This window comes from Triticum aestivum, chromosome 6B, assembly GCF_018294505.1.
Source record: "Triticum aestivum cultivar Chinese Spring chromosome 6B, IWGSC CS RefSeq v2.1, whole genome shotgun sequence".
In the NCBI taxonomy this organism is placed as follows: Eukaryota; Viridiplantae; Streptophyta; class Magnoliopsida; order Poales; family Poaceae; genus Triticum; species Triticum aestivum.
In genome coordinates this window covers 730,461,180-730,487,079 of record NC_057810.1, presented here as the reverse complement: position 1 = coordinate 730,487,079, position 25,900 = coordinate 730,461,180, and positions in this window count along the sequence as shown.

The window sequence follows — 25,900 nt, the reverse complement described above, 5'->3', positions numbered from 1 at the left end:
TGCAGACGCTCAGGACTTAGTCCAGCGATGCGTCAGTTGCCAATTATTCGCTAATCAAAGCCACATGCCGCCTACCGCCCTACAAGCCATACCCATTACCTGGCCTTTTGCGGTCTGGGGGCTTGACATGGTTGGACCCCTTAAAGGAGGAACCCACAAGCAAAAATATCTACTGGTCATGGTGGATAAATTCACCAAATGGATAGAGGCCAAGCCTATTAAGACGGCCGAATCTGGACCGGTGATAGACTTCATATCCGGGGTTGTACACCGTTACGACATCCCCCACAGCATCATTACTGACAACGGCACAAACTTTACGGCCGATGAAGTTAAACTTTGGTGCAAAAACATGGGCATTAAGCTCGATTACGCTTCAGTCTATCACCCACAAACTAACGGTCAAGTCGAGCGAGCCAACGGTCTAATCATGAGCGGCATCAAACCTAGATTAGTGCGATCCCTCAAGGAATCTAACACGCACTGGGTAGAGGAGCTTGACTCCGTACTCTGGGGGGCTCCGGACCACGCCGAATCGCACTACCAGATTCACACCATTTTTCATGGTATACGGCGCAGAGGCAGTCCTGCCCTGCGACATAATTCATGACTCACCTCGCGTGCGCATGTACGAAGAAAGAGAAGCCGAGCTCGATCGGCAGGACAGCTTGGACGCATTGGAAGAGGAGCGCGACATGGCAAAGGCCCGTTCCGCATTCTATCAATCGCAGGCTCGAAGATATCAAAGCAGAGAAGTACGGGCCAAAACTTACAATGTTGGCGAACTAGTTCTACGCCTGCCGGACAGGAAAAAGGACAAACTCAAGCCCAAATGGGAGGGTCCCTTCATAATCGACCAAGTCCTGACTGGTGGAGCGTACCGTCTGCGAAATGCATCGGACAACCGACTCGAGCCGAAAACATGGAACGCAGCACGCCTACGAAGATTCTACGCCTAGCGCCGGACTCTGTGTTCGTCTCCTTCCTCTGTCACTTTCCTTTTTTTTAATTTAGCTGCCTGGTATTTTTCTCCTCCTTCCTCCCTTCTTTCTCCCAAGCCTTAGGGGCTTGCTTGCGCGATTGTTCGCACACAATTGACGCGCCACCCGTGCTCATTATACCTGGGGGCTTCTTTATCAGAAGCTTATATACACGGGCCTCATGCCCAAAACATGTGTGACACTTCCGCATGAACCTTTTATGCACCATTATATGCATCGATATGACTTAAGTTTTGGCCAAGCTGGGTTGCCTGGCTCCTATGCTTACCCCTACGTTCTCGTTTGTTCGGCTAGGTGGTAAAGGGAGCACCTCTGCGATTGTTACTGTCGGGTCAGCCGGATGTGTACCTCAGACTGGGTGAAGCCAAAAGCTAGCGTTCTTAAGGGAAATTCGGTCGGTGAACTAAAAGATGATTTTTCATTTGTCTATTTATTTGCCCCCAGATGCTTTTTTGCTTTCTTTTCGCAGTCCGGACATGCACTTTAGGGCATGCCTCCCAGGGAAAGGAACCCCTAACGGAACTATTCTCCCTGGAACATGTTTCTTACTAACCATGTAATATAACATAACTAGTTGGGCACTTGTCTGCTAAAGCACTTATGACCCCTACGCCTGGTCTCCATGCATGCCCCGGTTCTTACATAACCGAGAGGGTATTCGGACACACTCCGGACTATCGGGTCCAGAGGTTGAAGCGAAAAGGTCCGCAATGACAAACAATCTACAGTCCGGCTAGAAGGCATTTTACATGTCATTTCAAATTACATAGTCAATTTGACTAGGTATATTCTTCTTCAATACCATCCAACAGGCTGTCTAATTTACAGTCCTGTTGGGAATACTTGGCAGCCAGCTCTACCTGGCCATACACTAAACTGACAGGGATCTCCTTTCCGTCAGGCCCCACAGGGCCGACCTCGGCCATGTGGTTCGGGTTAGCCTTCGTGTACCGAGTCTTCACCATGGCCCAGGCCTCCCTGGGACCTTGACGGCAGGCCGATATCTTCCATAACTGGAAGCGCTGCTGCACTCCCTTCAGCTTCTCTGCAAGCTCTCCAAGGCCTTCGGCCATGGAGAGGGATGGCCACATAGCCTGGACGACGCCTTGCATCGCCTGCCGAACTCGTTCGTGCAGTTACAACAGCTCGGGAAGAAGGTCTCCCGCTGAACTGGGCATTTCCTCCGCAGGACGACCTGTCAGCATATCTGCAGACATAGCTCTATCAATCGACTTCCTCGCCAAACTCTTTTTTCGAAGATTCATTTAAGCACTTACTAAAAATGCCGCGTCGAAGTCGCCAATTCTCCTTTACGAAATCAGACAGTTGAGCACGAACATCGTTTAGTTCCTCGCCTAGCTGGGTATTGGCATCTTGAAGCTTGTTCTTCTCTTGCCTCACCCTCGTCAGCACGCTCTCGCCGGCCTTTAACTGGCGCAGGAGTTGTTGCTTGTCCGGATTCACTCTGGCCCCATCTGCACTGTTATTGTCAGAATTGCACACATGCCGCACTTCACAACAGAATTATCTTTCGAAGCATATATTACCTGAGGGGGTCCCTTGGCATTCTCTGAAGTGGCCAGTGTGGCCTCGAGTAGGGCCTTGCACTCTTCCAGCTCCTGGGACAGTTGCGTGTTCCTTTTTGTAAGATCCTGCATAACATATGATCCTTAAATCAGTTATCTTAACTATTTCAAGTCTAGGGGGCTACTGACATATATAACCATCAGATTTACTCACCCGTATGTCTTTCACACACTGCTCTGTGGCTCTGGCTAGACCATTTTGAGCGGCACGGAGGTACGCATCTCCCGTATTAAAGGCGTCCAACGCCTCTTGGAAAAAACATGCGTCACGAAGAACAGTCCGGCGACGCCTGTGGTTCATGGCACTCTCCACCTCTGAATGGGTGGTAGATAGCCCGCCCGTGTCCTCTTTCGTAGGAAAGTCCGGTGCGTGCCCCATGTTCGCCTCTGCTTCCGGACCCGGCCTCGCAGCCTGGCCGATGGATATAGTCCGGCGGCGCTATTCTTCCTGAGGAGAGCATGAGCGTTAGTATGACTTAAGGGCATAAACCCTAGGCGTTAAAGTTGCGCGCCATACTGTTGCGTCGGAGTCTCGATCCGGTCCGCACTCCTTTTTAGCCCGCCTGGCTTTAATGGCCCTTCTTGGCTACCCGCCGCGGGCTCGGCCCTCCGCCTCAAGGATTTCCCCTGCAAAACGAAACACTATCGGTTTACGACAATTAAAATAAAGCATGGATGGATCCTCTTGAAAGTACTAGGACTTCGGTCTCGGTTACCTTTGAGGCTGGAAGTAGTCCGGGATAGTCGGCCGTAATGGCCACTAAGGTATTGTCCTTACTCAATTGGTGAAACACCCCATCAATTAGCTCCACACATAAGTCCGGGTCCTCTTGGGAGTCTGTGTCGAGGGACCGTTCCGGGTCCTTGGGTTGTGGAGGAGGGCTGTTTATCTCCTTCACAGTCTGGCGCAGCTCCTGCGTTAAAATTGCTAGACTAAGTACTCAATCATGGGAATTTGAAAACAGGTAGGCAAGTGAAAATGTTCGCTCACCCATCTTGGAGGACTGTACACGGAGAATCCGCCCCATGGGTTGACATGGAGGAATTCCTCTTCTTCTCCCTTGTACAAAGCGGATAAGATCTTCGTTAGAGTGGCAGCCGAATCCGGCCCCATGCGACCGCACCGGGTGGCGTCGTCCTCCCCGTTGAAATCCCACATGGGGTGGCCTCTGTACTTAAGCGGCTGCACCCCCCGCATAATGCATGTGGCCATGACCTCGATCATGGTCAGTCCCGAATGAGCCAACAACCTTGTAGGCGTTTCTTCAATGGAGCGTTATTGAACTCAGGGAGGCCGATCCGTACAGGGTCCGGCAGGGGGACGTCGTCCATATAAAACCATTCCGAAGGCCAGTCCTCGGACGCCTTCTTTGGGGTTCCGGATAGATATTCGGTCCCGGCGATGCGCCATAGTTCGGCTCCGCCCACCTGATAAATTGACCCCTCCTGATAGCGGGGCACAAGGCAGAACAACCTCTTCCACAGCGCGAAATGGGCCTCGATGCCCAAAAACAGCTCGCAGAGGGCCACGAAGCCCGCAATATGCAGTACGGAGGCAGGCGTGAGGTTGTGTAGCTAGAGGCCGTAAAACTCCAGTAGCCCTCGGAGGAACGGATGAATTGGAAATCCGAGTCCTCTTATTAAATAAGGGACTAGGCATACCCGCTCTCCTTGAGGGGGATTGGGGACGCTCTCCGTATGCTCTCCGCCGCTATAGGTGGCAATCCCGGCTCGAACTGGGACCATATATGCTGGGGGAGGAGCCCCTTGGATTGAAGCACTACTAGCTTGCTATGCGGGACGGAACACCGCTCCCAATCTCCGGGCCGAGGGCTGGAGAGGCGAGAGGAGGAGCTGCCTCGACCGGCCATGGTGGAATGGATCTCTGTCGAAAACGCTCTGATGAATACTCACGGAGGGAAGATGGTGTGAATTGGATCTAAATCCCCGTCTCTTTTATGGGCGGCTCATTTACGCGGCCGGGGGGGGGGGGGGGTAAATGAAAAAAAAACTCCCTGGCTTTTCGCATTCGTTTGACACGTGGAAGATGGTCATTATTGGGCACAGAAGCTGAGGAGAGCAGCACGCGCTAGAAGCCGGACACTATTTGACAGGTACATGGAATTTGGAGAAGAATCCGCCTTGCAATGCCCAAGACAAACCTGCGCGCCGGACTTATCGTCATTGAAGCCTGGTTCGGGGGCTACTGAGGGTGTCCTGGATTAGGGGGTGTCCGGATGGCCGGACTATGACCTTTGGCCGGACTCCCGGACTATGAAGATACAAGATTGAAGACTTCGTCCCGTGTTCGGATAGGACTTTCCTTGGCGTGGAAGGCAAGCTTGGCGATATGATATGAAGATCTCTTCCCATTGTAACCGACTCTATGTAACCCTAGCCCTCTCCGGTGTCTATATAAACCGGAGAGTTTTAGTCCATAGGACAAACAACAATCATACCATAGGCTAGCTTCTGGGGTTTAGCCTCTCTGATCTCATGGTAGATCAACTCCTGAACTACCCATATCATCAATATTAATCAAGTAGGAGTAGGGTTTTACCTCCATTGAGAGGGCCCAAACCTGGGTAAAAACATCGTGTCCCTTGTCTCCTATTACCATCCGCCTAGACGCACAGTTCGGGCCCCCCTACCCGAGATCCGCCGGTTTTTACACCGACAATAGGCAAGGCATTTCATCTCCGATCTTCCACGACAACGACAACGCGAACAACTACATCACCAAAACGTCCATCTTCGGACTACAACGAGCAATGCAAGGCATTGAGCGACTTGCCATCGACATTCACCAAAACGAAGCAAGGATAAGGGACTACCTCGATACCAAGTTGGCCGAACAAAGGGATCAAGTACGAGACATGGTGGCAAACTACACGTCTTCTTCCCCTTCGGCATCTTCAAGGCGGCGACGCTCAAGTGGCCAATCTTTGGAACATCATCAAGCTCAAGCACTACAACACCATCAAGATGAAGCTGCTCGCGATGCGTACACCTACAAGTCCCAAAAAGCTCTACATCAAGCTAAGGCCAGACATCATGAGCACAAGAGAAGACCGCGAGACGAGTACCAACAAGACGGAGCTACGACAACTACCACCACTTCGGCATCTTCACCAAGTGTTCTCAAGGCCATCCATGACGATGGTGACGAGATGATCGAGCATGGGATTTTCCCTTCGGTCATGGAGGAGAGCGATGATGTGCCATCTTCGGCCTTCATCCACGGCGACGGCGACGACATGGTTGAGCATGGGATTTTCCTTTCGACCACGGCGACGTATGATGACTTGAGTGACTTTTGCCACCATATTGAGAGTGAGAGTGACTTCACCACTAGTCCCATATATGATGAGCTGCCACAATTCCCATGTGAGGAGAGCCACCACCACCACCAATTGAGTGATTTGAGTGACTCCATCATATGTGACATTGAGTGCACCTACCTTGAGGGAGTGAGTGAGCCACCACCACATAGAGAGAGTGAGGAAGTTGATAGGGCACGTGAGGCCATTTGCATTGCTAACAACTTGACCTCTACCTCTATTGTGTCTTCTCATTTGGTGCTAGGTCCCATATATGATGATGCGCTGACCCGCGACGACTTCGTCCTTCCTATGGACAAGACGATGGCCATGGTGGAATATGATGCACCCCCCACATGGTTCCATCAAGATGAAGATGATGACCACCATTTGGCCTTTGCCACCTCACCTACACCACTTGAGTGGAATGCACAAGGTAACATAGGTGAAGGTGATGCTCTAGTCCCACTAGTGGACACTCTTGACATTGATTGCTTGCATGATGTTGATCCACCTATTATCATGCTTCATGCTAGTGTGACTTCCCCATGCGATGATTTACCCATTTATGATGAGTTTGATGATTGCGATGAGGAGTCTATTAGTTGTGATGCCATGTTACATAGGATTTCTTGTGATAATTCTCTTGGTCACATCATGTTCGACAATCCGCATGACTTGTCATATGCTATGCATGAGATCAACCATATGTCATATTTGCAATCTCTTCATATTGAGTATGCATATGCCATCAGCATAAACCCAATTTGCACATATGGCATAGATGACAAGCCCATGGTTATTGGCATTTGTTTTTCTTATGATGATATTGATATGCTCCCTTTGCATCATTTATCCCATACGCCATGCCATGACCACCTAGCTTCGGATATGCATTGTTTTGGATGTTCTCCATTTTCTCCATGTGATGTTCCCACTATTGCTCATGAGGACACCCCCATAGTTTCCTCATACATTTTAGGAGATTTTGATCCATCCTATCCATTGCATGATCCCAATACTTGTGTGCACCATATTCTCCCTATGAATGAAAATGCTATTGATGTGCCATATACTTGTATGCTAGATTTGCATCCCCATCATGTCATACATAACAACTATTCTTTCATGATGGATGACATGTTCTTATACCATGCATGAAATTTCTTTGAGTGATGCTTATCTTGTACTAACTCACATGTGCACATACACATCATGATGGATGATGTGTACATTTACCATGAACACAATTTCTTTGGTTTGTGTCTCTTTTGTGTAGGTACCCATGAATACTTGATCGCAATCCCATGAGTTGACAAAACGAGCTCTCGAGAGCAACGATGACTTGGAATTCCATGGAGTGTCTTTCCCACCACTCTCTTTGCGCAAGGACTTCGCGCATTTCTTCTACATGGCTCTCACTTGGTTATGGGTTATTTCCCACTTCTCACTTTATGCCCATATTGCCATGTTCACTTTGCATGATATGCTCATTCCTATGCCTTTGCCATGCATTTGTGACCCATGCTTTGCATTACACATGATGATTGATTCTACTACGTGCATGTGTATTTGCAAGCTTGGTGGAGATACTGCTTGTTATTTCCATGTTTGCTATGTGCCCCATGCCTACAATGATACTATGATCTTGCTTTGTGTTCATGCTCGCGATATGTCATGTGCATTGCCTATATCTCTTATTTGTTCACATGACATGATTGCCATGATTTCCTCTAGTGTGTTGCATCTTCGCTCCACTAGTTTGCATGACTTGATTTCTATGCTTTCTCATGTTGCATCCAATTCTTGGATTACTCGCTCCTATCACATGTTTGGTTGCAACCATGTCATTCCTTCACATATGCCATGTCCCATTGATTGCTACATGCTTGCCTTGATTGCCTCACACATGATGAACAATTGCTCTTTCCATTATGTTGAGTGCCACATTATCTTCACCACACCATATACACATTATGCTTGGATTGTCTTGCACTTTCATGTGTTTAGACATATCATCTTCTTTGGTGTTGTGAATGATTCTTATGCTTACCATCGATCATTTGTTGAGTGCTTTATGCATGTTTACTATGATCTTGAGGTAGATGTTTATTCTCTTGACACACATATTTGCATCGCTACCTCCCATTTACATGCTCGTTTCCATGATGTCCTTGATTTTGCTCAATTACGTACTTACATGCCATGCCACACTCCCTTGTCACACCATATGCTATGCTTGATGACAACACTTGTTGGGTGAATCACCTATTGAATACTTGGTTTTGCTTTAATGCCAACCACATTTGTTTTTCCAAGTGCTTGTTATCTTTGCTCCTTTTGAAGGAATTACAAGACGGTGCGACATTGGAGAGTGACCATTTCGAGCTTCAACATGATACGTGCTTGGTGGTTGTCCACTTCTACACAGCGACGCCATCTCTTTCCCATGGTGATGAAGATCACGATCTGTGGACAGATCTCTCCAAGGAGGGGGGGGGGAGATGCTGCGGAGCATCCCTCGTCCATCCACATGGACACGCCATCACCATCGCAAGCACCGAGAGGACCAGTGACAAGAGCACGTACACGCAACATCGACAATGAGGTCACTTCTTTCCTCTTCGAGTCTCGTTCGGAATCGCATATGAATCGATTCCTACCTCAAACAGAGATGTTATGCTTTCTTAGGTACTTGGGAGATCATCACGAGGAACACTGAGGGAAACACCAAGTTCACCCGGAGACACATGCACCTACGGTCAAGAAGAAGGAGAAGGAGAGAAGCGAGAAGAACGAGAGGAGTCGGAGCTCCCTGGACACCCCGGGTGCCCGGCCACATGCCTGGGCTGTTGGGGACGTAATAATTTCAAAAAAAATTCCTACGCACACGAAAGATCATGGTGATGCATAGCAACGAGAGGGGAGAGTGTGTCCACGTACCCTCGTAGACCGAAAGCGGAAGCGTTAGCACAACGCGGTTGATGTAGTCGTACGTCTTCACGATCCAACCGATCAAGTACCGAACACACGGCACCTCCGAGTTCTGCACACGTTCAACTCGATGACGTCCCTCGAACTCTGATCCAGCCAATCTTTGAGGGAGTGTTCCGTCAGCACGATGGCGTGGTGACGATGATGATGTTCTACCGACGCAGGGCTTCGCGTAAGCACCGCTATGATATTATCGAGGTGGATTATGGTGGAGGGGGCACCGCACACGGGTAAGAGATCCAAGGGATCAATTGTTGTGTCTAGAGGTGCCCCCCGCCCCCGTATATAAAGGAGCAAGGGGGGAGGCGGCCGGCCTAGGAGGAGGCGCGCCAAGTGTGGGGTGTCCTACTAGGACTCCCAAGTCCTAGTAGGATTCCCCTTTCCTTTCCGGAGTAGGAGAGAAGGAAAGATGGGGAGAGGGAGAAGGAAAAGGGGGCTGCACCCCTTGTCCAATTCGGACCAGAGGGGGGCGCGTGCCTCCTTCCTTTTGGCCTCTCTCCTCTATTCCTGTATGGCCCAATAAGGCCCATATACTCCCCGGCAAATTCCTGTAACTCTCCGGTACTCCGAAAAATACCCGAATCACTCGGAACCTTTCCGAAGTCCGAATATAGTCGTCAAATATATCGATCTTTACGTCTTGATCATTTCGAGACTCCTCGTCATGTCCCCGATCTCATCCGGGGCTCCGAACTCCTTTGGTACTTCAAAACACATAAACTCGTAATATAACCGTCATCGAACTTTAAGCGTGCGGACCCTACGGGTTCGAGAACTATGTAGACATGACCGAGACACATCTCCGGTCAATAACCAATAGCAGAACCTGGATGCTCATATTGGGTCCCACATATTCTACGAAGATCTTTATCGGTCAAACCGCATAACAACATACGTTGTTCCCTTTGTCATCGGTATGTTACTTGTCCGAGATTCGATCGTCGGTATCTCAATACCTAGTTCAATCTCGTTACCTGCAAGTCTCTTTACTCGTTACGTAATGCATCATCCCGTAACTAACTCATTAGCTACATTGCTTGCAAGGCTTATAGTGATGTGCATTACAGAGAGGGCCCAGAGATACCTCTCCGACAATCGGAGTGACAAATCCTAATCTCGAAATACGCCAACTCAACATGTACCTTTGGAGACACCTGTAGAGCTCCTTTATAATCACCCAGTTGCGTTGTGACGTTTGGTAGCACACAAAGTGTTCCTGATAAACGGGAGTTGCATAATCTCATAGTCATAGCAACATGTATAAGTCATGAAGAAAGCAATAGCAACATACTAAATGGTCAAGTGCTAAGCTAATGGAATGGGTCAAGTCAATCACATCCTCCTCCTAATGATGTGATCCCATTAATCAAATGACAACTCATGTCTATGGTTAGGAAACTTAACCATCTTTGATTCAACAAGCTAGTCAAGTAGAGGCACACTAGTGACATTATGTTTGTCTATGTATTCACACATGTACTAAGTTTCCGGTTAATACAATTCTATCATGAATAATAAACATTTATCATGAGATAAGAAAATAAATAATAACTTTATTATTGCCTCTAGGGCATATTTCTTTCAGTCTCCCACTTGCACTAGAGTCAATAATCTAGTTCACATCACATTATTGCCTCTAGTGCAACTGATCGGGCTGTTGAGAAAGGTGGACATCCATCAATCTTCTCACAAGATGGAGCCAAGCTTCCCAACGGTTTCCCACTAGCGTCCTCCTGAATTGAATATTAAGAGGGTTGGACTGTAATACTGTTGCGACGTAAGCGTCTCTTTGCTGAACAATATTATAGAGAGAAGGATATTGGAGTGCAAGGGGCGTCTCCCCTAGCCATGTATCCTCCCAGAATCTTGTGGAAGTACCAGTTCCAACAAAAAAATTTGTCATGTTAAAAAAGGATGATTTTACTTTCATTAGTCCTTTCCAAAATGGCGAATCAGTCGGTCGTACCGTTACCTGGGACAAGGTTTTGGATTGAAGGTACTTATTACACAATCTGGGCCCAAGTGGCATCCGTCTCTACATATAGCTTATACAGCCACTTGCTGAGAAGACATCTGTTCTTTACCTCTAAATTTTCAGTGCCTAGACCCCCTTGTTCTTTCGGCCTGCAAATGATATCCCATTTAGTGAGTCTATATTTTCGTTTTACTTCATCGCTCTGCCAGAAGAAGCGCAATCGATAGAAATCTAGCCTTTTTCGTACTCCAACTGGTACTTCAAAAAAGGACAAAAGGAACATAGGTGTCGGTGTCAAAACCGGCGGATCTCGGGTAGGGGGTCCCAAACTATGTGTCTAGGCGGATGGTAACAGGAGACAAGGGACACGAGGTTTTTACCCAGGTTCGGGCCCTCTCGATGGAGGTAAAACCCTACTCCTGCTTGATTAATATTGATGATATGGGTAGTACAAGAGTAGATCTACCACGAGATCAGAGAGGCTAAACCCTAGAAGCTAGCCTATGGTATGATTGTTGTTCGTCCTACGGACTAAAACCCTCCGGTTTATATAGACACCGGAGAGGGCTAGGGTTACACAGAGTTAGTTACAATGGGAGGAGATCTACATATCCGTATCGCCAAGCTTGCCTTCCACGCCAAGGAAAGTCCCATCCGGACACGGGACGAAGTCTTCAATATTGTATCTTCATAGTCCAGGAGTCTGGCCAAAGGCTATAATCTAGCTATCCGGACAACCCCTGATCCAGGACTCCCTCAGTAGCCCCCGAACCAGGCTTCAATGACAATGAGTCCGGCGCACAGATTGTCTTCGGCATTGCAAGGCGGGTTCTTGTCCAAATTCTGTGTACCTGTTGAATAGTGTCCGGCTTCTCGTGAATATTGTGCTCCTTGGCTTCCACGCCCAATAATGGCCGTCTTCCACGTGTCAGACGAATGCGAAAAGCTAGGGTGTTTTTACATTTACCCCCTAGCTGTGCAAATGAGCTGCCTATAAAAGAGACGAGGATTCAGATCCGAATCACACCATCTTCCCTTCGCGAGCGTTCATCGGAGCGCATCCGACAGAAATCCATTCCATCATGGCCAGTCGACGCAGCTCCTCCTCTCTCCCTCCCAGTCCTCAGCCTGGAGATTGGGAGAGATGTTCCGTCCCGCACAGCGAGCTAGTGACGCTCCAAACCAAGGGATTTCTTCCCCCGGCCTTCATGGTCCCAGTTCGAGCCGGACTCGCCACCTATAATGGCGGAAAGCAGGCGGAGAGCGTCCCCAATCCCTCCAAAGGAGAGCAGGTATGCCTTGTCCCTTATTTGATAAGAGGGCTTGGATTTCCAATTCATCCGTTTCTCTGGGGGCTCCTAGAGTTCTACGGCCTCCAGTTGCACAACCTTACGCCTGCCTCCATTTTGCATATTGCGGGCTTCGTAGCCCTTTGCGAGCTGTTTTTGGGCATTGAGGCTCATTTCGCGCTGTGGAAGAAGTTGTTCTGCCTTGTGCCCCGTTCTCAGGAGGGGTCGATATATCAAGTGGGCGGAGCTGAATTATGGCGCATCGTCGGGACCGGATATCTATCCGGAACCCCAAGGAAGGCGTCCGAAGACTGGCCTTCAGAATGGTTTTATATAGAAGATGTCCCCCTGCCGGACCCTGTTCGGATCGGCCTCCCCGAGTTCTATAATGCTCCCTTGAAGAAGTGCCTAAGCTGGCGTCCACGGAGCCCTCAGAGGGAAAATGACAAGAACGTCCTTTACCTGATGAGCCGGATAAGGTTGTTAGCTCATTCCAGACTAACCATGATCGGAGTCATGGCCACATGCATTATGCGGGGGGTGCAGCCGCTTCAGTATAGAGGCCATCCCATGTGGGATTTCAACGGGGAGGATGATGCCACTCGCTGTGGCCGTAAGGGGCCGGGATCGGTTGCTGCTCTGTCGAAGGCCTTGTCCGCATTGTACAAGGGAGAAGAGGAGGAGTTCCTCCGCGTCAATCCACAGGACGGATTTTCTATGTACAATCCTCCAAGCTGGGTAAGCGGGCACTTCTTTTTGCCCATCCATTCCATATTCCCATAGTTAAGTACCTTATCTTGTGATTTCGACGCAGGAATTGCGTCGGGCCATGAAGGATATAAACAGCCCTCCTCCACAACCCGAGGATCCGGAACGGTCCCTCGATCCGGCCTCCCAAGAGGATCCGAACATATCCGTGGAGCTGATTGATGGGGTATTTTACCAACTAAGCATCGACAATGCCTTGGTCGCCATTACGGCCGATTACCCCGGAATGCTTCCAGCCTCATAGGTAACTGAGACCGAAGTCCCAATACTTTGAAAACGATCCATCCTTGCTTATTTTTTATCACCGTATACCAATGGTGTTTTGAGGGGGAGCCCGTGGGGCAGAAGGCCGAGCCTGCGGTGGCTAGCCAACAAGGGGCAGCAAGGCCCAACAGGTTGAAAAGAAGTGCGGTCCAGATTGAGATGTCGGTGCAACGGTATGGAGTGCCATCTTATTCCCAGGTTTTATTCCCGGAAGGCATACTAACGCTCGTCCTCTCTTTAGGAAAAAGAGCGCTCGTCGGACTATATCCAGAGAGGTTGCCAATCGAGCCTCCATCAGCCAGGCTCCAAAGCTAGGTCCAGAAGCGGAGGCAAACACGAGGCGTGCGTCAGACGCTCCTCCGATAGAGGATGCCGACAGACTGTCTGCCACCAATTCCGAGGTGGAGAGTGCCATGAATCACAGGCGTCGCCGGACAGTTCTTCGTGACGCATGTTTCTCCCAAGAGGCATTGGATGCCTTCAATTCGGGAGATGCGCACCTCCGTGCCGCTTAAAATGTTCTAGCCAGAGCCACGAAGCAGTATGTGAAAGACATACGGGTGAGAAAATTTGATGGTTATATATGCCAGTAGCCCCTGAGACTTGAAACAGTTAGAATAACTGATTTAAGGATCATTTGTTATGCAGGATCTTACAAAAAGAATACCCAACTATCCCAGGAGCTGGAAGAGTGCAAAGCCCAACTTGAGGCCGCACTAGCCGCTGCAGGGGAGGCCAAGGAGACCCCCTCTGGTAATATACGCTTCGAAAGATAAGTATGTTGTGAAGTGCGGCGTGTGTGTAAATCTGACAATATCATTGTAGATGGCGCCGGGGTAGATCCGGACAAGCAACAACTATTGCGCCGGTTAAAAGTCGGCGAGAGCGTGCTTACGAGGGTGAGGTAGGAGAAGAATAATCTCCAAGATGCCAACACCCGTCTGGGCGAGGAACTAAAGGATGTTCGTGCCCAGCTGTCGGACTCCGTGAAGGAGAATCGACGGCTTCGACGCGGCATTTTTAGTAAGTGCTTGAACGAACTTTGAAAAAGAGTTCGGCGAGGAAGTCGACTAACAGAGTTATGTCTGTAGGTATGCTCACAGGTCGTCCTGCAGAGGAAATGCCCGGTTCTATGGGTGACCTTCTTCCCGAGCTCTTACAACTGCATGAACGAGTTCGGTAGGTGATGAAAGGCGTCGCCCAGGCCTTGTGGCCATCTGTCTCCCTGCCCGAAGGCCTTGGAGAGCTTGCAGAGAGGCTTAAGGGAGCGCGGCGACGCTTCCGATTATGGAAGATATCGGCATGCTGTCAAGACGCCAGGGAGGCCTGGGCCATGGTGAAGACGCGGTACATGAAGGCTGACCCAAACCACATGGCCGAGGTCGGACCTGTGGGGGCCGATGGGAAGGAGATCCCCGTGAGCTTAGTGTACGGCCAAGTAGAGTTAGCCGCCAAATATTCCCAATAGGATTGTAAACTAGACAGCCTATTGGATGGTATTGAAGAGGAATATGCACAGTCAAATTGACTATGTAATTTAAGATGACATGTAAAATGCCTTCTAGCCGGATTGTAGATCGTTTGTCATGGCAGACCTTTTCGCTTCAACCTCGGGACCCGACAGTCTGGAGTCTGTCTGAATACCCTCTCGGTTATGTAGGAACCGGGGCATGCATGGAGACCAGGCGTAGGGATCATTAGTGCTTGAACAGACAAGTGCCCAACTAGTTATGTTATATTACATGGTTAGTAAGAAACATCTTCCAGGGAGAATAGTTCCGTTAGGGGTTCCTTTCCCCGGGAGGCATGCCCTAAAGTGCATGTCCGGACTGCGAAAAAAATAGAAAAGCATCTGGGGGCAGATAAATAAACAAGTGAGAAATCATCTTTATTTCACCGACCGAATATTCCCTTAAGAATGCTAGCTTTCGGCTTCACCCAGTCTGAGGTACACATCCGGCTGACCCGGCAGTAACAATCACAGAGGTGCTCCCTTTACCGCCTAGCCGAACAATCGGGAACGTAGGGGTAAGCACAGGAGCCAGGCAACCCAGCTTGTCCAAAACTTAAGTCATATCGATGCATATAATGGTGAATAAAAGGTACATGCGGAAGTGCACATGTGTTGGGCGTGAAGCCCGTATAAATAAGCTTCTGTTAAAGGAGCCCCCAGGTATAATGAGCGCGGATAGTGTGTCAAGTGTGTGCGAACAATGCGCGAACGAGCCTTTAAAGGCTGTAAGAGAAAAGGAGGGAGAAGGAGAGAAATATAAGACAACTAATGTGTAAAAAATAGACAGAGGAAGGAGACGAACTCGGAATCCGGCACTAGGCGTAGAATCTTCGGAGATGGGCTGTGTTCCATGGGTTCGGCTCGAGTCGGTTATCCGATGCATCTCGCAGACGGTACGCTCCGCCGGTCAGGACTTGGTCGATAATAAAGGGACCTTCCCATTTGGGCTTGAGTTTGTCCTTTTTCTTGTCCGGCAGGTGTAGAACTAACTCGCCAACATTGTAAGTTTTGGCCCGTACTTCTCTGCTTTGATATCTTTGGGCCTGCTGTTGATAGAATGCGGAACGGGCTTTTGCCACGTCACGCTCCTCCTCCAAGGCGTCCAAACTGTCCTGCCGATCGAGCTCGGCTTCTCTTTCTTCGTACATGCGCATGCGAGGTGAGTCATGAATTATGTCGCAGGGCAGAACTGCCTCTGCGCTGTATACCATAAAGAATGGTGTGAATCCGGTGGTGCGATTTGGCGTGGTCCGCAACCCCCAGAGTACGGAGTCGAGCTCCTCTACCTAGTGCGTGTTAGATTCCTTGAGGGATCGCACTAATCTGGGTTTGATGCCGCTCATGATTAGACCATTTGCTCGCTCGACTTGACTGTTAGTTTGAGGGTGATAGACTGAAGCATAGTCGAGCTTGATGCCCATGTTTTTGCACCAGAGTTTGACCTCGTCGGCCGTGAAGTTCGTGTCGTTATCAGTGATGATGCTGTGGGGGATGCCGTAATGGTATACGACCCCTGTTATGAAGTCTATCACCGGTCCGGATTCGGTCGTCTTAACAGGCTTGGCCTCTATCCATTTGGTGAATTTATCCACCATGACCAGTAGGTATTTTTTCTTGTGGGTTCCTCCTTTAAGGGCTCCAACCATGTCAAGCCCCCAGACCGCGAAGGGCCAGGTGATGGGTATAGTTTGGAGGGCGGTGGGTGGCATGTTGCTTTGATTAGCAAAGAGCTGGCAACCGACGCATCGTTGGACTAAGTCCTGAGCATCTGCCCGGGCCGTCATCCAATAAAATCCTGTACGGAAGGCCTTGCTTACAAGGGCCCGGGCTGCGGCGTGGTGCCCGCCGAGTCCGGCATGAATTTCAGCCAGAAGATTCCGCCCTTCCTCTTCGGAGATACACCTTTGAAGGACTCCGGTGATGCTTTTTTATAAAGCTCTCCCTCATGGACTTTATAGGCTTTCGATCGCTGCACTATGCAGCGTGCCTCGTTTTGGTCCTCGGGAAGTTCCTGCCTGGTTAGGTAGGCTAGGAATGGTTCTGTCCATGGGGCAATGACTGCCATTATTACGTGGGCTGAAGATGTTACTTCGTTGGCAGAGCCTCCAATTGTGTCAGAATGTTCGGTGTCGGGCAGTGCTATTGGGTCCGAGCTATTATTTTCGGACTCCCCTTCCCATAATACGGATGGCTTGAACAGCCTCTCTAAGAAGATAATGGGGGGGACGTCGAGCTTTGCGCCAATGCATGCCAAGACGTCTGCTGCCTGATTGTTTTCCCGAGCTATATGGTGAAATTCGAGCCCTTCGAACCGAGCTGACATTTTTAGGACAGTGTTGCGATAAGCTTCCATTTTCGGATCCTTGGCATCAAAGTCTCCATTTATTTGGGATATCGCGAGGTTCGAATCCCCGCGCACCTCTAGGCGTTGAATGCCCATGGATACTGCCATCCGGAGACCATGTAGAAGGGCCTCGTATTCGGCTGCGTTGTTGGAGTCTGTATACATTATCTGGAGTATGTATTGAACTGTATATCATGTTGGGGACGTCAGAACGACGCCAGACCCCAGACCAGCCAACATTTTGGAGCCGTCGAAGTGCATGATCCAGTTGGAATATGTGCCCTACTCTTTAGGGAGTTCGGCTTCAGTCCATTCGGCGACGAAGTCGGCCAAAACTTGCGACTTAATGGCTCACCGTGGCTTATAGGTTATGTCGAACGGGAGGAGCTCAATGGCCCATTTGGCAATCCGGCCCATCGCGTCGCGGTTGTTTATAATGTCGTTAAGAGGTACTTCAGAGGCTACTGTTATCGAACACTCTTGAAAGTAGTGTCGCAGCTTCCGGGATGCCATAAACACCGCGTACCCTATCTTTTGATAATGCGGATACCGTGACTTGCATGGAATGAGGACAGTGGACACGTAGTAAACTGGTTTTTGTCTGTTTCTCGTTCGACAACGAGCACCGCGCTTACAACTTGATGAGTTGTCGCGATGTATAATAGCATTGGTTCGCCCATGTTGGGCGTGGCCAGGACCGGGTTTGTTGCCAATATGGCTTTTATTTCTTCGAGTCTGGCCGTAGCGGCATTCATCCACTCAAAGTGTTTGGTGCACCGGAGGAGGCGATAAAGGGGTAATGCCTTTTCTCCCAAACGGGAGATAAAGCGGCTTGGAGCTGCCATGCATCCAGTCAATTTTTGTATTTGTTTGAGGTCCTTTGGGATATCCAATTGTGACAGAGCTCGGATCTTGGCTGGGTTTGCTTCAATTCCTCTATCGGATACAATGAAGCCCAAGAGCTTTCTGGCTGGTACGCCAAAAACGCATTTTTCCGGGTTAAGCTTGATGTCATATGTTCAGAGATTATCGAATGTGAGCCTCAAGTCGTCTACTAGAGTTTCGACATGCTTGGTTTTGACGACCACATCATCTATGTATGCCTCCACTGTTTTGCCGATCTGGTTTGCCAGACATGTCTGAATCATGCGCTGATATGTTGCGCCGGCGTTTTTAAGCCCGCAGGGCATTGTGTTGAAGCAGAATGGGCCGTATGGGGTGATAAATGTCGTTGCGGCTTGGTCAGGCTCTGCCATCTTAATTTGATGGTAGCCGGAGTATGCGTCGAGGAAACACAATGAATCGTGTCCTGCGGTAGCGTCGATAATTTGATCGATGCGGGGGAGGGGAAGGGATCCTTTGGGCAAGCCTTGTTGAGGTCCTTGAAATCGACGCATAGGCGCCAGGATTTGTCCTTCTTTGGTACCATCACCAGGTTTGCTAGCCAGTCTGGATGTTTTATATCTCTGATGAATCCGGCCTCCAATAGTTTGGCTAGCTCCTCTCCCATGGCTTGTCTCCTAGGTTCGGAGAAACGCCGAAGAGCCTGTTTGACTGGCTTGAATCCTTTTAGGATGTTTAGGCTATGCTCGGCCAGCCGACGTGGGATTCCTGGCATGTCTGAAGGGTGCCAGGCAAAAATGTCCCAATTTTCGCGTAAGAATTCTCATAGTGCGGCGTCTACATCAGGGTTTAATTGTGCCCCGATGGAGGCCGTTTTTGTAGGGTCCGTTGGGTGGACTTGGAATTTAACTATTTCGTCTGCTGGTTTAAAGGAGGTGGACTTGGATCTTTTATCGAGTATCACATCGTCCCTGTTCACCGTGGAACGCAGTGCAGTCAGTTCCTCGGCCGCTAGGGCTTCGGATAGTGCCTCAAGGGCTAGTGCGGCTGTCTTATTTTCGGCGTGGAGTGCTATGTCCGGGTCACTAGCAAGAGTGATGATTCCGTTGGGCCCGGGCATTTTGAGCTTCATGTACCCGTAACGGGGTATAGCTTGAAAAATTGTGAATGCCTCTCGCCCTAATAGAGCGTGGTATCCGCTGCTGAACGGGGCCGCTTGGAACATGACCTCCTCGGACCTGTAATTATACGGCATGTCGAGCACCACATCCAGTGTGATTTTTCTTGTGCAGCACGCTTCCCGACTGGGTATTATTCCTCGAAAGGTTGTGCTGCTTCGCTCAATGCGGCTCCAGTCTATTTCCATTTTTCGAAGGGTTTCCTCATAAATGAGGTTCAATCCGCTGCCACCGTCCATGAGTACCTTGGTAAGGCGAAAGTCGTCCACTATTGGACTGAGGACCAATGCTGCTGGTGCTCGGGCTGTTCGGAATTTAGGTTCATCACTGGCATTAAAGGTAATAGCCGTGTCACTCCATGGATTTATTGTTGCTACTTGGTAGACATCTGCAAGGCTGCGGAGTGTTCATTTTCGCATATTGTTTGATGCGAAAGTTGTTGGGGAACGTAGAAGAAATTAAAAAAAATTCCTACGTGTCACCAAGATCTATCTATGGAGAGACTAGCAACGAGAGAGAGGGGAGTGCATCTACATACCCTTGTAGATCTCTAAGCGGAAGCGTTCAAGAGAACGGGGTTGAAGGAGTCGTACTTGTCGTGATCCAAATCACCGGAGATCCTAGTGCCGAACGGACGGCACCTCCGCGTTCAACACACGTGCAGCTCGGTGACGTCTCCCATGCCTTGATCTAGCAAGGAGAGAGGGCGAGGTTGGGGAAGACTCCGTCCAGCAGCAGCACGATAGCGTGGTGGTGGTGGAGGAGCGTGGCAATCCTGCAGGGCTTCGCCAAGCACCGCGGGAGAGGAGGAGTACTTAGGAGAGGGGGAGGGCTGCGCCAAAACTTGGGGTGCGGCTGCCCTCCCACCCCTCCACTATTTATAGGTGGGGAGAGAAGGGGGTCGGCCCCCCTAGATCCCATCTAGGGTTGGGGGCGGCAGCCAAGGGAGGGAGGAGTGCCTCCCAAGTCAAGTGGAGGCCCTCCCCTTTAGGGTTTCCCCTCTCCCATGCGCATGGGCCTTGGGGGGGCTGGTGCCCCTGGCCCATTAAGACTAGAGCACCCCCTTACAGCCCATGCTGCTGTATTGGACGTGGTGGAACAATTTCCAAACCTCCAGATCCCTCCGGAATCCTCCGGAACCTTCTAGAAGCTGCCCGGTACAATACCAGAAAAACCCGAACTTTTCCCGGAACCCGAACAACAACTTTCCATATATAAATCTTTACCTCCAGACCATTCTGGATCTCCTCGTGACGTCCGGGATCTCATCCGGAACTCCGAACAACATTCGGTAACCACGTATATCTATTCCCTATAACCCTAGCGTCATCGAACCTTAAGTGTGTAGACCCTACGGGTTCGGGAACCATGCAGACATGACTGAGATGTTCTCCGGTCAATAACCAACAGCGGGATCTGGATACCCATGTTGGCTCCCACATGTTCCACGATGATCTCATCAGATGAACCACGATGTCAAGGACTCAATCGATCCTGTATACAATTCCCTTTGTCTAGCGGTATTATACTTGCCCGAGATTCGATCGTCGGTATGCCGATACCTTGTTCTATCTCGTTACCGGCAAGTCTCTTTACTCGTTCCGTAACACATCATCCCGTGATCAACCCCTTGGTCACATTGTGCACATTATGATGATGTCCTACCGAGTGGGCCCAGAGATACCTCTCCGTCAACCGAAGTGACAAATCCCAGTCTCGATTCGTGCCAACCCAATAGACAGTTTTGGAGATACCCGTAGTGCACCTTTATAGCCACCCAGTTATGTTGTGACGTTTGGTACACCCAAAGCATTCCTACGGTATCTGGGAGTTGCACAATCTCATGGTCTAAGGAAATGATACTTGACATTAGAAAAGCTTTAGCATACGAACTACACGATCTTTGTGCTAGGCTTAGGATTGGGTCTTGTCCATCACATCATTCTCCTAATGATGTGATCCCGTTATCAACGACATCCAATGTCCACGGTCAGGAAACTGTAACCATCTATTGATCAACGAGCTAGTCAATTAGAGGCTTACTAGGGACATGGTGTTGTCTATGTACCCACACATGTATCTGAGTTTCCTATCAATACAATTACAACATTGATAATAAACGATTATCATGAACTAGGAAATATAATAATAATAACTAATTTATTATTGCCTCTAGGGCATATTTCCAATAGTCTCCCACTTGCACTAGAGTCAATAATCTAGTTCACATCGCCATGTGATTAACACTGATAGGTCACATCGCCATGTGACCAACATCCAAAGAGTTTACTAGTGTCACTAGACTAGTTCACATTACCATGTGATTAAGACTCAATGTGTTCTAGGGTTTGATCATGTTTTGCTTGTGAGAGAGGTTTTAGTCAATGGGTCTGCAACATTCAGATCCATATGTATTTCGCAAATCTCTAGGTCATATTGTAAATACTGCTTCCACGCTCCACTTGGAGCTATTCCAAATGGTTGCTCCATTATACGTATCCGGTTTGCTACTCAGAGTCACTCGGATAGGTGTTAAAGCTTGCATCGACGTAACCCTTTACGCCGAACTCTTTATCACCTCCATAATTGAGAAACATGTCCTTATTTACTCCAAGGACAATTTTGACCGCCGTCCAATGATCCATTCCTGGATCATTCTTGTACCCCTTGACTGACTCATGGCAAGGCACACTTCCGGTGCGGTACACAACATAGCATACTATAGAGCCTACGTCTGAAGCATAGGGGACGACCTTCGTCCTTTCTCTCTCTTCTGCCGCGGTCGAGCTTTAACTCTTAACTTCATACCTTACAACTCAGGCAAGAACTCCTTCTTTGACTGATCCATCTTGAACACCTTCAAGATCATGTCAAGGTATGTGCTCATTTGCAAGTGCCATTTAGTGTTTTTTGATCTATCCTCATAGATCTTGATGCTCAATGTTCAAGTAGCTTAATCCAGGTTTTCCATTGAAAAACACTTTTCAAATAACCCTATATGCTTTCCAGAAATTCTACATCATTTCTGATCAACAATATGTCAACAACATATACTTATCAGAAATTCTATAGTGCTCCCACTCACTTCTTTGGAAATACAAGTTTCTCATAAACTTTGTATAAACCCAAAATCTTTGATCATCTCATCAAAGCGTACATTCCAACTCCGAGATTCTTACTCCAGTCCTTAGAAGGATCGCTGGAGCCAGCATAACTTTTAGCATCCTTGGGATCGACAAAACCTTTCTGATTGTATCACATACAACCTTTCCTTACGAAAACTGGTAAGGAAACTCGTTTTGACATCCAATTGGCTGATTCCATAAATGTAGCTAATGCTAACATGATTCCGACGAACTTAAGCATCGCTACGGATGAGAAAATCTCATCGTAGTCAACTCCTTGAACTTGTGAAAACTCTTCGCCACAAGTCGAGCTTCACAGACGGTGACATTACCGTCCACGTCCGTCTTCTTCTTAAAGATCCATTTATCTCAATTGCTTGCTGATCAACGGGCAAGTCCACCAAGGTCCATGCTTTGTTCTGATACATGGATCCTATCTCGAATTTCATGGCTTCTAACCATTTGTTGGAATATGGGCCCACCATTGCTTCTCCATAGCTCGTAGGTTCATTGTTGTCTAGCAACATGACCTTCAAGACAGGATTACTGTACCACTCTGAAGTAGTACGCATCCTCGTCACCCTACGAGGTACGGTAGTGACTTGATCCGAAGTTTCATGATCACTATCATAAGCTTCTACTTTAATTGGTGTAGGTGTCACAGGAACAACTTCCTGTGCCCTGCTACACACTAATTGTAGTGACGGTTCAATAACCATATTAAGTCTCCACCATCCTCCCACTCAATTTTCGAGACAAACTTTTCCTCGAGAAAGGACCCGATTCAAGAAACAACCCCTATTGCTTTTGGATCTGAATTAGGAGGTATACCCAACTGTTTTGGGTGTCCTATGAAGATGCATTTTATCTGCTTTTGGTTCGAGCTTATCAACCTAAAACCTTTTCACATAAGCGTCGCAGCCCCAAACTTTTAAGAAACGACAACTCAGGTTTCTCCAAACCAAAGTTCAAACAGTGTCGTCTCAACGGAATTACGTGGTGCCCTATTAAAGTGAGTGCGGTTGTCTCTAATGCCTAACCCATGAACAATAGTGGTAATTCGATAAGAGACATCATGGTACGCACCATATCTAATAGGGTGCAACTATGATGTTCGGACACACCATCACACTATGGTGTTCCAGGCGGTATTAATTGTGAAACAATTTCCACAGTGTCCTAATTGCGTGCCAAAGCTCGTAACTCAGATACTCATCTCTATGATCATATCATAGACATTTTATCCTCTTGTCACGATGATCTTCAACTTCACTCTGAAATTAGTTGAACCATTCAATAATTCAGACTTTGTGTTTCATCAAGTAAATATACTCAACATCTAATCATTTGTGAAGTAAGAACATAACGATATACACTGCATGCCTCAGCACTCATTGGACTGCACACATCAAAATGTGTTACTTCCAACAAGTTGCTATCTTGTTCCATCTTACTGAAAACGAGGCTTTTCAGTCATCTTGCCCATGTGGTATGATTTGCATATCTCAAGTGATTCAAAATCAGGTGAGTCCAAACGATCCATCTGCATGGAGTTTCTCCATGCGTATATACCAATAGACATGGTTCGCATGTCCCAAACTTTTCAAAAACGAGTGAGTCCAAAGATCCATCAACATGGAGCTTCTTCATGCGTTTTACACCAATATGACTTACATGGCAGTGCCACAAGTAAGTGGTACTATCATTACTATCTTATATCTTTTGGCATGAAAATGTGTATCACTACGATCGAGATTCAATAAACCATTCATTTTAGGTGCAAGACCATTGAAGGTATTATTCAAATAAACAGAGTAACCATTATTCTCCTGAAATGAATAACCGTATTGCGATAGACATAATCCAATCATGTCTATGCTCAACGCAAACACCAAATAACAATTATTTTGGCTTAACACCAATCTCGATGGTAGAGGGAGCGTGCGATGCTTGATCACATCAACCTTGGAAACACTTCCAACACATATCGTTAGCTCACCTTTAGCTAGTCTCCGTTTATTCCGTAGCTTTTATTTCGAGTTACTAACACTTAGCGACCGAACCGGTATCTAATACCCTGGTGCTACTAGGAGTACTAGTAAAGTACACATTAATGTATATCTAATATACTTCTATCGACCTTCCCAGCCTTCTCATCTACCAAGTATCTAGGGTAATTCTGCTCTAGTGGCTGTTCCCCTTATTACAGAAGCACTTAGTCTCGGGTTTGGGTTCAACCTTGGGTTTCTTCACTAGAGCAGCAGCTGATTTGCCGTTTCATGAAGTATCCCTTCTAGCCCTTGCCCTTCTTGAAACTAGTGATTTCACTAACCATCAACAATTGATGCTCCTTCTTGATTTCTACTTTCGCAGTGTCGAACATCGCGAATAGCTCAAGGGTCATCATATCTATCCCTGATATGTTATAGTTCATCACGAAGCTCTAGTAGCTAGGTGGCAATGTCTTTGGAGAAACATCACTATCTCATCTGGAAGATTAACTCCCACTCGATTCAAGTGATTGTTGTACCTAGACAATCTGAGTACAAGCTCAACGATTGAGATATTCTCCCTTAGTTTGTAGGCTAGAAAACTCGTCGGAGGTCTCATACCTCTTAACGTGGGCATGAGCCTGAAATCCCAATTTCAGCTCTTGGAACATCTCATATGTTCTGCGACATTTCAAAAATGTCGTCAGTGCATCAATTCTAAACCATTTAACATTACCGAACTATCATGTAGTAATCAAAACGTTTATGTCAGATGTTCGCAACATCCACAGACCATGTTCGAGGTCCAGCACACCGAGCGGTGCATTAAGGACATAAGCCTTCTACTGTCCGCATAATTGCTACTTTCAACTTTCAACTATATTTTCTCTAGGAACATATCTAAAACAGTAGAACTAAAGCGCGAGCTATGACATAATTTGCAAAGGGCTTTTGACTATGTTCAGGATAATTAAGTTCATCTAATGAACTCCCACTGAGATAGACATCCCTCTAGTCATCTAAGTGATTACATGATCCAAGTCAACTAGGCCGTGTCCGATCATCACGTGAGACAGACTACTCATCATCGGTGAACATCTTCATGTTGATCGTATCCACCATATGACTCATGCTCAACCTTTCGGTCTCTTGTGTTCCGAGGCCATGTCTGTACATGCTAGGCTCGTCAAGTTAACCTTAGTGTTTCGCGTGTGTAAATCTGGCTTACACCCGTTGTACGTGAACATTAGAATCTATCACACCCGATCATCACGTGGTGCTTCGAAACAACGAACTTTCGCAATGGTGCACAGTTAGGGGGAACACTTTCTTGAAATTTTAATGAGGGATCATCTTATTTACTACCGTCGTTCTAAGAAAATAAGATGCATAAACATGATAAACATCACATGCAATCAAAAAGTGACATGATATGGCCAATATCATTTTTCTCCTTTTGATCTCCATCTTCGGGGCTCCACGATCATCATCGTCATCGGCATGACACCATGATCTCCATCATCATGATCTCCATCATCGTGTCTTCATGAAGTTGTCTCGCCAACTATTACTTATACTACTATGGCTACCGGTTAGCAATAAAGTAAAGTAATTACATGGCGTTGTTCAATGACACGCAGGCCATACAATAAATTAAGACAAATCCTATGGCTCCTGCCGGTTGTCATACTCATTGACATGCAAGTCGT